Raw genomic sequence first — 11,692 nt, 5'->3', positions numbered from 1 at the left:
GGTGGATGGCAGGAAGTCGTGGATCCATGCCACCCATGCCAAAAAGATCCCATCTTCACTGAAAGATTTGCCCAATCCGGACAACCAGAAAGAGACAGCAGTCCCAGAAACGAAAGAAACTGCTGCCAGTCCACTGCCGCTAAATCTGTCAGAGCGGAAAGTGAAAATTGAAACAAAGCCTGAAGAGATTGCCAAAAAGGGGGAAGGGCAAAGGGTGCCCCAACGTTACCCAGCAGAACCTACATCACTGCTGGCTGACACGAAATCTGGATTGCAAATAACGTCAGATACCAAACGTGTACCCCTTTGGCGCCCACCAGCACTTGCCATTGCGCCAGAGCCAAAGACCGAATCCACATCGCTGTCGTGGCGCACACCAGCATCTGCCATTGCGCCGCAGGCTGGCGCTGAGCCTGGATTTGGAAGTGCATCAGCACTGTTCACGGATCACACAATACCAGGAGTGAGGCGATATGATTTGCGGCCTCGAAAGACAGAGTGATCCACAGTTCTTTGGTGATTATGCTAACCTCTGGTTCCGCTCATGGACGAAGAAGGAACTAGAGGTGTAGAGGAGAGAAGCGTGAGAATTGTGCAAATCGTACAATTCAAGACTCGAGGCTCCTTGGTGCGATCATAAAAAGTACATGTGTCCTGAACCAGAGCGGACAAGCTGGGCGCACATGGTACTAAGGCAATAGAGAGCTGTTCAGAAGTCCTCTGAGGAGTATGAGAGAGAATAAGTGATCTTGCCTAGAATGAATAAGCAAACCAGACTGCAAAGGGCTGGCAGACTAAACTGTTGACAATTCCTTTGAACTTATTGACGTCCGGACAAGTGCGACGAAGAGAGATATCCACGACGAATGTTGTCAGGAAGAAGAAGGACGGTGAGAAAAATGTCGGGACCGGTTTCAGCCTCCTCCTGTACCACGGCTGAGAATGAGGTAGTTATAAAGACTGTAAACTTAGGGAAAATGCATGGTAAAAAAAATTGTATGCTGGCTTAGACGTTAATAATGTGCTTCATGAGTGTGGTAGCACCAATAACGACAGCTTTGGTGTTATGGTATGTGGAATCTATACACCCATTGGGAATGTTTTTACCAATAATTAATATATCCACTACTGAAAGCCCGGTTCAGGTGATTACATATACCTTGTCCCCAATGGAAGAGAGGCACAGAGAAGGGTATGGGAACAATACGCTATTACTCATCATGAATATGACGCATGCAATTCTAAAGAAAAATAATTGTTGGGTATGCGCCCATTTACCGCAGCATGCGGGGAAAGGAATAGGGTGGTATGTACAACCATTACCATTGAGTTCTGCATGCAGTGCATCTTTAAGTGCAATGTTCTATGGAAAGTGGAATAAGAGTAGTAAGGGTCAATTAGACAGAACAAACATGAATGAGTTTGAGGAAATAATTATGAGGCCTGTGGGTTGTTCCATATTCCATAAAGCACAAGTAATGACCCCAGAACCTACAAAAAAAAGTACGGAAAAATAACACGACAAAATAGACAAGATAGATTGTCCCCACCAGTTAAAACATCTGTGATGACGTTCCGTGTAAGAACGGACGGGAACAAAGATGCAGTTCCCCCTTCTTACACAGTAAATTACAACCCGAGAACTGTCCCTTTTTGTCTAAAAAAGAAAGGCTCCTATTTAGTAGGAACATTTACTGGATGCATGAATACAGTGGTATTAAAATGGGAGATAGAACCAGTATATGTGGGAGATCCAGTTTAGTTTATATGTGGAGAGAAAGCATAACCTTAGTTGCCCAGAAACTGGGGAGGAACATGTTACCTAGGTCTATTGTTCCCGGGAGTGTTCCTCTTAGAAACAGCAGACATGGCCAGGCTATCCAGATCTAGAACCAAAAGGAGTAGCGAAGGCGTTTTGATAGCAACGGACGTAGCAAAATAATTTGTTCCATTCTTGTCCCAGATAGTGAACTCCTACAACATAAGGCAGCTGTCCAGAATACTAAAAGAAACCATAAACACAACAACAGATATACTATTTAACATTACATTGGAAGAAAAAGGAATCAGGTTAATGACGCTGCAAAATAGAATGGCTCTCGATGTAATTGTGGTTGATCGTGGGGGAATTTGCAAGATTGTGGGATCAGCGTGCTGTGTATTCGTAGATGACTATTCCCCTACGATTTTTGAAGCAATAAAGAAAATGCACGTCCTAAGCTCCGAACTCCCTACTGGGGAAGGGGGCTGGGGAATAGAGTCCTGGTTTTGGGGGATACTGCGTTCTTGGGGATGGAAGTTTATCTCAATATTAGTAGTGGTGTTTGGAATATTCATAACGTGCTGTGGATGAGGCGTTTGGCATACGGCCAAAGGAGGGTTTGTCAGTCTAGAAAAATGGATACCTCTCATGATTAACGACAAACGTATTTTGGTGGCCAAAGGCCAACCATCTTATGCACGAAACAATAGAAATACAGGTTTCCGAGTTTACCAATGAACGGCCATTTTGATGTAACAAGGATCACCATTTTGTTTTCTAACAATTGCTCATTGCTTTCTGTTCATATTGCTTTGCAGCCCATTTTCTGCTTACACTGCTCGACTGTTAACATTGTTGTCTGAACGTGAAAGGACAAGGCCGCAAGGCCGCAAGGCTAATAAGAGTTTGTTGAAACACAACGTAGGCAGCGCCGAGAAAGAATGCCCCGCTACCTCCCGAATGTAGCATTGAAGCAGAGCCACAGGGCATTTAATCATTTCACAGCTGCCAGCCAGTCTCGTTATATGGTAGAATATGTTACAATAAAGCAGCTAAAGGCTTGAATTATGCTCTTCTTACGGCCCCCCTTTTCCGAGCCCTGTAGAGCGTGACGGCTCCCAAGTCACGAATAGCACCTCATAGATAGCAAGGTCTGGAATGTGACTCTTCCCCCGTATGTAGCTTGCTTCCAAGAACAGAAGCACTGTGTTCTGTTCAACAAAGAAAAGATGTCTCAGCACTTGCAAAGTTGCATATTGTTGCTAGAATAGACATTTGAAGGTGTCATATTCGTCGAAAGTGTCCATTATCAAACCGAGTTCAAAGAAACCCAATAAAGAGGGGTGTTAAACATGTCACAGCTGATTGTATGATATGCATTTTATATATATGTAACTGATGTACGTAATTCGCTCTCTTGCGTCCCGCAAGGTCTAGAGATACACGTCGCGGGGCGTGAGACCGAGTTGGCCAACTGAGACTATTTGCTTTGCAATAAACCCTAGCTTTGGGAATACAACCTTGTGTCTGGCGTATCTATCGTGTGTGGTGACTTGCCTTGTTTCCATAGACGTGAGGGACCCCTAGGGGCCCCTTTCAACCTCACAGTATCAAAACAGGCAGCAGCAAAAGCAGAGTGTGAGTTGTATGTGTAGGTCACAGGAGGAGCTGCGGGGGACCAAGAGATCAGATGGGGGAATGATGATGGTGTGGAGTATTGGAGTGTTGGTGGCAGAGCATTGAAAAGGTGAGGTACTTTAGAGAGAGTGGTAACACTGGTCTACAGTGTAATGTGTGTATTGTAGGAATTGGGAAGGGCAGAGTTTGGGAGCTGAAAGAGAGAAAGGTAGCAGGTAGTGTGGGAGATAGCAGTAGAGTAGTGAGTGTAGTAGATATTGTGAAAGGGTGTCAGTGTTAGGAGCGTGTGAGACTAGTATAAAGGTGTATAGAAGTGGGGTCGTGTGGAGCAGAGTGTGGAGTGGCAGAATATTGAGAGTGAGTGAAGTGAAAGAGTGTGCAGGGCACCATAACCCTGAGTTTTGTGAACAGGAGAGGAGCAGTGGAATTGTAGTAAGAGGAGCAGTGGTCATTGTAGTGAGAAGAGCAGTGGTAGTAGCAGTGAGTGTGACGGTGGTAGTAGAAGTAGAAAAAGTAGAGTAGTAGAAGTAGCAGTAGAGAGGGTGTAATATTAGAGAGAGAGGTAGTAGTGAGAGGGGTAGTAGTGTAGTGCAAGGAGTAGTGTAGTGCAGGAAGTAGTTGTAGTAGTGATGATGCAGGAAGAGAGAATAGTAGCAGTTGTGTAGAGAAATGAGAATAGCAGTAATGTGAGAATGAAAAGTGGAGAAGGAAGAGTGGTAGAAAGTAAGGTAGTAACATCTGAGAGATAGAAGAGAAGGATGTGGGAGGAGAGCAGGTGGCTGTAATTGGAGAGCAATATGTTGTGGGAAAGTAAAGTAGCAAGAAGACAGGGCTTTCAAATCAGTTGCCACACATACCCCACCCACTAGTACTAGCCATTGCTAGTGCAGGGTTAGGTAAGAAGTACCTGAGGTAATTAGTGAGCAATTGTCTTAGGGAGAACACCATTAGCACAAGGCAGTGTTTAGGCAGTAGAGATTGCCAGTTGATAGCACTAACCTGGCGATATGGACGTCTCAGCTAGGGTTGAAATCCTGGGGGAGGGGAGCGAGAGGGGGGTGGCCCTACTGCCACTTCCGCACACCCTTTTTTGCAGCCAGTGCCTCTGACCAAACTAATTGCCTATCTACCATCATTTCTCCCAGGTACAGTTCTTTCTGACCAGTTTGCAATAAAAAACTTGAAACTTTATTGCGGGTCTGTATATTATTTAGGCCATCTGTGACACTTGTCATATCTATCAAGCACTGGTTCATTAAAAAATGATCCATTCATTGAATTTGTGTGGCAGCTGTCTAATCTCCATGTGAAGCCAAAGACATTCTGCCTTGACATATATTTATATAATTGATAACTGTTTGGACTTTGTCTTTTGTGTTTTGACCTGGGGAAGGAAGCCAGTCCCACATGAAGAAAGCAATACTTGGAAAGGAACTCCTACTGCCAGTCCAGAAGAAGGGGATCATTCATCTGGACCAAAAAAGATCTTCTTTCTCTTTTGTTTAGTATGAAGTGTAAGGGACAGATGTAGGGTTTTGACACAGCAGGGCAGACTATTGATTTACACAGACATTCTGACAGAGTCATTAGTATTTTAGTTGCGGCAGGGAAACCCTTCTTAGAGTTAGGGAAAGATAGGTTTTCACCTTATTTTCTTAATCAATAAATGTTTAGAGCAACCACTATGCCACCTGTGTGTCAGTCGCCTCCTTCTACACCCTTTCAACAGGTTGACCTACGTATAATGTGACAGGGCAAGGTTGCTGTAAAATTGTAGATTTTACTGGAGAAGGCTACATCTCAAGCCCTAACTTGTAATGGATACGGAGTAGATTGAAAGCAATGTATACACACATTGTAGTCAAAGCTGCACACACATGTGTTTGTAAAGCAGCACATACACACGTGTATATTGAAAGTTACCCACACTTATACAGGGGAGCTGAATATAATGGATGTTTGTTTTTAAATATTATGTGTTCAAGTAATTAAGTAATTTCTCCAATACAAGACTTGTCTTCATACTGGAGAAAAACAAGTATTCATGCAGAATGATAAAATGTTTCCATTTGAAAATGCATACACTGGCCAAGAAGCAGAAATGTTAGCATTTAAGTAAATTGTGCTGTTGAGATAGGAGTAATTATTGAAGGATTGTTTAGAATAAAAGGTTTCTTTAGGAGTGTCATATATATATATATATATATATATATATACATATATATATATATATATATATATATATTAAAAAAACACTTAGGTATGATGTTTCTGTACTCAGCTTATGCAAATCATCATGCCCTTCCACTTCAACAACAGCTTTTTTAGCATACAGAATGAGCACGGTTCTACACAGTCACCTTCACCTTCCACTATCACAAAAATTCTGAATAATTTCAAGTTACTTCGTTCCACGCCCAATTCTCTTCACACAGGGCACGGCTGTTCCAGTGTCGAATAACAGTTAATTACTAGCTCAACATTGCAGTCTCTAAAGAGCAAAATGCTGTAGGACGAAGGCCTCTTCACAAGCTAAAAATGAAAGTAGGTGCTGTAATTATGCTGCTATGCAATCTTATACCATCACAGAGACTCTGCAATGGAACAAGGTTGACAATTACATGTCTACAAGGACACATCATAGAGGCCTGTGTAATCGGTGGAACTTGGATACTGTTCTTATACCGTGCATATCTCTCATTCAATCTGGTACAAAAATGTGTTTCAAATTCAAGAGAAGACAGTTGCCTATACATTTAGCCTTTTCATCATCATTATTACTTTATTTCGGCAGAATGCCATAAATGTTACACATCACAAATTGCATACATCACAAGCAGAACCCAAACGGACATTGTTTACTAGGTGTTCTCACTTCCAGGCCTGTGCCCCTTGGTCCTTAGCCCCCGTTTGACTAGTTTGGCTCCGGTAAGCATGGGTGGCTTGGGCCCAGCTCCCCATGCAGACGGGGTTCCCTTAAGGGTGGTGTTCTTCCAAGGGGGGGCACTAATAACAATCAAGGTGGTGGGCTTTAGGCCACGCCAGACATCAATTCCCAACTGACCATTAGCCAGGTTAGAATCCCTTAAATCTATGCAGATAGAGTCATACGGACTTCCATCATTGTTCATTATTATTTTACATCACAGAATGTCCTCCCTGATCAATGACCGGCACTCATGCACTGTCCGCAACCAGTGAATTTGTGATGGAGGCACTCTATTCATGCTTGGTAGTATGACATTGGTCTGCGTGGCATCCTTGGATTTCTATTCACCAGATCTAGGGTCTGGGGGGCTTGTGAGGTCAGGACCTTTAAGTTTGGTGCATTACAACTTGGGGGGACAGTTACCATTCTATTGGCCACTTCCCTTGCTCCCCCGTACCATACACCCTCTCAGGATATTCAGGCCCCCATTGGCAGGAGTCCTAAAATCGCCCCACGAAAAGATTTGGGGAGGATTGATCCAGACTTTGGTAGATGTTGAGTTAATGCTGATGTTGGGTTGGCCCCCATGCTCATTGACCAGCGGCTCACCAGTAGGTGCCATGGGACTGCAAGGAGGGTCTGAATCTCATCTGTTAGGGGGCAATACAAAGGTTCATTGCCCTGGGTTCAGACCTCTTGGTATCAAGCTGGTTGCTTGACCGATGGTCCCCTGGGTTCCCTCTTCTAATGCCTCTGGCCTTATCTAAGAGCAGCAGTAAAAGATCCTTAATTGCCACCAATTCCAAAAGGACCCAAGTGCATTGGCAGCCCTGTGGTGTATGCTCTAGATGGACAGTTGGGTTGGGTGTGGGAGGTATTGCAGGGGGAGAGATAGCACAGAGGTTTCTTCCAAGCAAGTGATCATGGTCAGTGCACAGTCCTCCCACATAGTAAGCTGCTGGTATTGGTTCCTAACGGCACTCGAGGGGTAGTCATTGACAAAGGTGTTCCCCAATTCTGTGGCTCAGTTGATGGGGTGTTAGATAGTCCTTTTGGTATACAGGTGACATTTGGCGGCTCTAAGTTGGAGTTTTCCGGTGCTGCAGATGTGGGTGAAGCAAAAGGAGGAAAACAATTATGCTTCCTCTGGAAGTAGCTTCTGGGGCCCCAGGGTAGCTCGTCATAAGCCGTGGGTTGGGAACAAATTTGGTGGATAGGATAACAGCGGTAGTGAGGACATTCATGGGCATTTAGATAATTGGGTCGTGCAACCCCAGAGTAGATTTACCTGAGATGGGGGAAAAGAGGGATCTCGGCTGGAACACTCCTGTGCTGAGCTCTATTTGTTTACTGGTTATCGCTAATTATTCAGTGCAAGTTCACAGGTGTGGAAAGGTGAACCCAACACCTTTCATAATGAGAAAGTGGAAATCCCTGGTTAGCTTGCTGCAATTAGTTTTCATAAAGTTTTGTAATTACAAGATCATGTTTTTTAACATACATAGGGTAGACAGGTAGTCTAGAAAGTTGTCCGCCGACATGTGTTTCGAACCCTAAGGTTCCTTCTCAAGGCAAGAAAGGTAGTCTGGGTCTTGGATTGTAGACTGATGGTGGAAATGTATGGCCGTATAGTTGAAGTTCAAAAAAGTTGTTCAATTTTCAGAGCTGTTCCCTGTTCTGTGTTGTCAAAGGGAGTGTGTTGCTTCAAGATGGTATTTTTTCCGGGGTTCATCTCCTGAAATTGATTGTGCACCTATCGAAGCGATCCCCTTGCCATGCCGTTTCTGTTTGACCTCTATCTTTTCCCCCATGGCAGAGCCCAGGAATTTGTGGATTTCCTTCATCGGTTAATATGCTTCTCTCGTTATCATCGGAGGGCTCATGGACCTGGGTTTGTCACCGCCTGAAATACCATCTGGGGAGTGTCGGTCTGCTAACATCCGTTTTACAGATAGAAATGTCCTCCTGGGTGAGTGGGACAATGTATGCGGTGGAGAGAGGGGGGGGGAGAGATGGGAAGAAATGACATACGTAAGTACTACAATCGTAGCCATGCTGGTGCAAATCACTCTTTCAGGGGCTAAATGGAGTCACGAGGGGACAAATATAGGCAGTTCAACTTTCAATATATAGTGTACAGTGTGCAATGGTCGAGGTGCAGCATTCAGCATTAAGGGCTAGTGCCTAGTAAATTGGCGGGAGGATTCCTCGCTCCCCCTCCCCTCTTTTTCCACTCCTCACCTGTGCTTGCTGCTTGATGCCCAGTATTTTTAGGCAGTCTGACAAAACTGTCCTGTGCCCCCTGTGCCTCCAGGTTCAAACCCCCAGTGGAGCGTATCCAGCCCTGGCAGGTCCTGCTGCCGGCTTTAGAGTTGGAGGGGTCGTGGCCTAGTGCTCTGGCGCTGTAGATGGAGTCCCTGTCTGCTCCCTTTCTTCTATAGCGCTGGACAGTCCAAAAAAAACCCCACAGGTGCCGAAAACCCTGCAGAAGCCAAACACCTGCCCCCTTGATCCCATGGGCTTTAACCCTGCGGGTCAGAGCAGGGAGTCAAGTAGTAGGAGGGGCGTGGCCAAAATCCTTCCCCATATGGAGGCCCTCCTGGGCCAGGTAATGGCAAGACACCCACGCCCTGGTTCCTGTGAGCTTCAACCCTGCAGGTTGGGCCGGGAGTCAAGTAGGAGGAGGGGGCGTGCCCAACATATTTCCCCATACGGAGGCCCTCCTGGGCCAGGCAACGGCTGCTGGTTGTGGCGAAACACCTGCACCCTTGATTCCGTGGGCTTTTCAATGACCATTAATGTGTCACAGGAACCTACGTCCCCTGCCTGGAATCGACCGGTGGTCATTCCAATATTTAAGAAGGGGGACAGAACGTACCCTGTGAATTACTGACGGATATTGACATTAAGGATCTGCTAGAACAGCATATGTTACGCCGGGAATGGCTAATATATCTAGAAATTATTATGGATGTGAATGCTTGTCTGTGGATGAATAGCAGGATTCATGCAGACAGGCAAAGTCTTGTATTATTAATGAATATTGTTTGCATCTATAATATTGTGGTAAAGCTGGAGATCACTTTTGTTTGAATTTGAGTCATTTATTTACATACATTTCGAGTTTGAGAAAACCATTGTCTATTTTATTGCACATAATTGTGGGGTGGGATTGTAAAAGCTGGGGGTGTTATATGAATCTGTTGCTATAGAAAAATACAAATACTCCTATAGCTTCAAAAGTAGGGACACAAATGATTGCGGATGGATCCATATGTCAGGCCAAGCTGCTCGCTGTTTCCCTTACAAGTGGTGTTGGTAATCTCAGCAACTCGCTACAGTACACCTAGTGATAGGCTTGTTGCAGTTGCAATAATAACAGCATTCAGTCTGCAATGTTAGACAAGCTCAACACCCTGCAGACCAAAATCATTGGCCACCAAAAAGCTCTTGAAACACTAATAGCCAGCCAGCACAGCCTAATGCCCATCGCTCCTGAACCTAAACCTTCTCCCCCATTCGACTTCAAAGATATTACAGAATCGGAGGTCATCACCCTGCTCAAATCAATCAAACCCTCTAACTGCAAGGTCGATGCCTGCCCAGCCCAACTCATTAAAGACTCTGCTTCCACCCTTGCACCTTTCCTCACGGCCTTCATCAACTCATCCTTCCGGTCAGGTCTTGTTCCCAAAGATTTCAAAGAAGCCTGGGTATGCCCACTCTTAAAAAAGGCATCACTTGACCCCACCATCCCTGGGAACTATAGGCCCATCACAACGGTCCCATTCCTGTTAAAAATTCTGGACAAAGCTGCCTACTTACAAGTACAAAAATACCTGGAAGAGAACCTCCTCCTAGGCCTACAGCAATCTGGCTTCCACCCACGACATGGCACTGAAACGGCTCTCCTTGACCTAAAGAACCAAATGGATGACCTTAGAGACATAGGCAAACCGGCACTACACCTGCTCCTTGATTTATCTGCTGCGTTCGACTTGGTCAATCACAACACCCTCTGCCGCCCTCTCGCATCTGCTGCCAACCTCTCCCCCAAAGCCTGTGAATGGATTACCTCCTTTCTCCAAGAAAGGGCTATGAATGTCTTCTCTGACTCAGCCTACGCCACCCCTAGCCTCATCAAATGTGGAGTTCCACAAGGGTCCTGTATAGCGCCAACATTATATAACCTCTTCACTAGACCTCTGTTTAGCATCCTGGACTCCATGGGCATCTCATACACCAATTATGCAGATGACACACAGGTGCTAATCGCACTCACAGGGGACTATAAAACAGACATGTCTAATCTCACTGCCATCTACTCAACCATCCAATCCTGGATGGTGGACAACTTGCTGTGCCTTAATAGCGAAAAAATGGAAATCCTACTTATCGGTTCACCCACTACCCTGGGTAACCTTGGTCAGGACTACTCCTCCTTCACTATGGACAACACACCTATTAAGGTCTCCAACAATGTTAAAACACTTGGCGTCCACCTAGACTCGGACCTGACCATGGACAGACAAGTGAATTCTATTGCCACCTCATTAGCCTACTACGCCAACATTATTAACGCACCCAGACCATTCCTTTCACAACAGAACTGCCTCACCATTGACAAGGCCATTATTGGCTCCAGACTTGACTACTGCAAGCCCTCCTATCTGGGACCTCTTACAAAAACCTGGCCAAACTACAACTGGCTCAAAACAATACCCTCAGGGCAGCCACTGGGACTTCAAGGAAAGAACACATCTCTGAAATCAGGAGGCACGTCCATTGGCTCCCTGTGAAACAGAGAATTATTTTCAAAACACTCTCCTTGGCACATAAATGCCTCCATGATGTTGCTCCTCCATATCTTGTCCAGAGAATTGTCAAGCACAACGCCACAAGACCTCTCAGAAAGGGGTACTCTAACCTTATCCTCGTGCCTAAAACCAGACAGGCCGGTGCAGGGGGAATCTAGCTTTCCCACGATAGCTGGAACGCCCTTCCACCCCACCTAAGAATGATTGAGTCTCACCAAGCCTTCCGCAAAGCAATCAAAACCAAACTCTTCATCTAATACCATACCATTGCTTTCTTATGTCTGCTTAACTCCTTGTATGTATTATTGACTTATGTACCTGCAACTAAGAGACCTCACGGTCACATGTAACCATCCTAATGCAAAATGCTTGATACACCTTCATGTAACAGCGCCACGATACCTTTGGGCTGCATGTGCGCTATACAAATGCAAATAAATAAATAAATAATGGAGTAAGGTCAACAAACTCTCCAAGGGCGGAAAATGGACAAAAACGAGATGTAAACTTTCAAGTAGATACAAGCAGAGCGGTCAATAACCACAA

The sequence above is a fragment of the Ambystoma mexicanum genome, chromosome 14, assembly GCF_040938575.1.
Source record: "Ambystoma mexicanum isolate Mex_15411 chromosome 14, UKY_AmexF1_1, whole genome shotgun sequence".
Lineage (NCBI taxonomy): Eukaryota > Metazoa > Chordata > Amphibia > Caudata > Ambystomatidae > Ambystoma > Ambystoma mexicanum.
The sequence above is the reverse complement of the archived record's forward strand: the minus strand, read 5'-3'. Positions refer to the sequence as shown.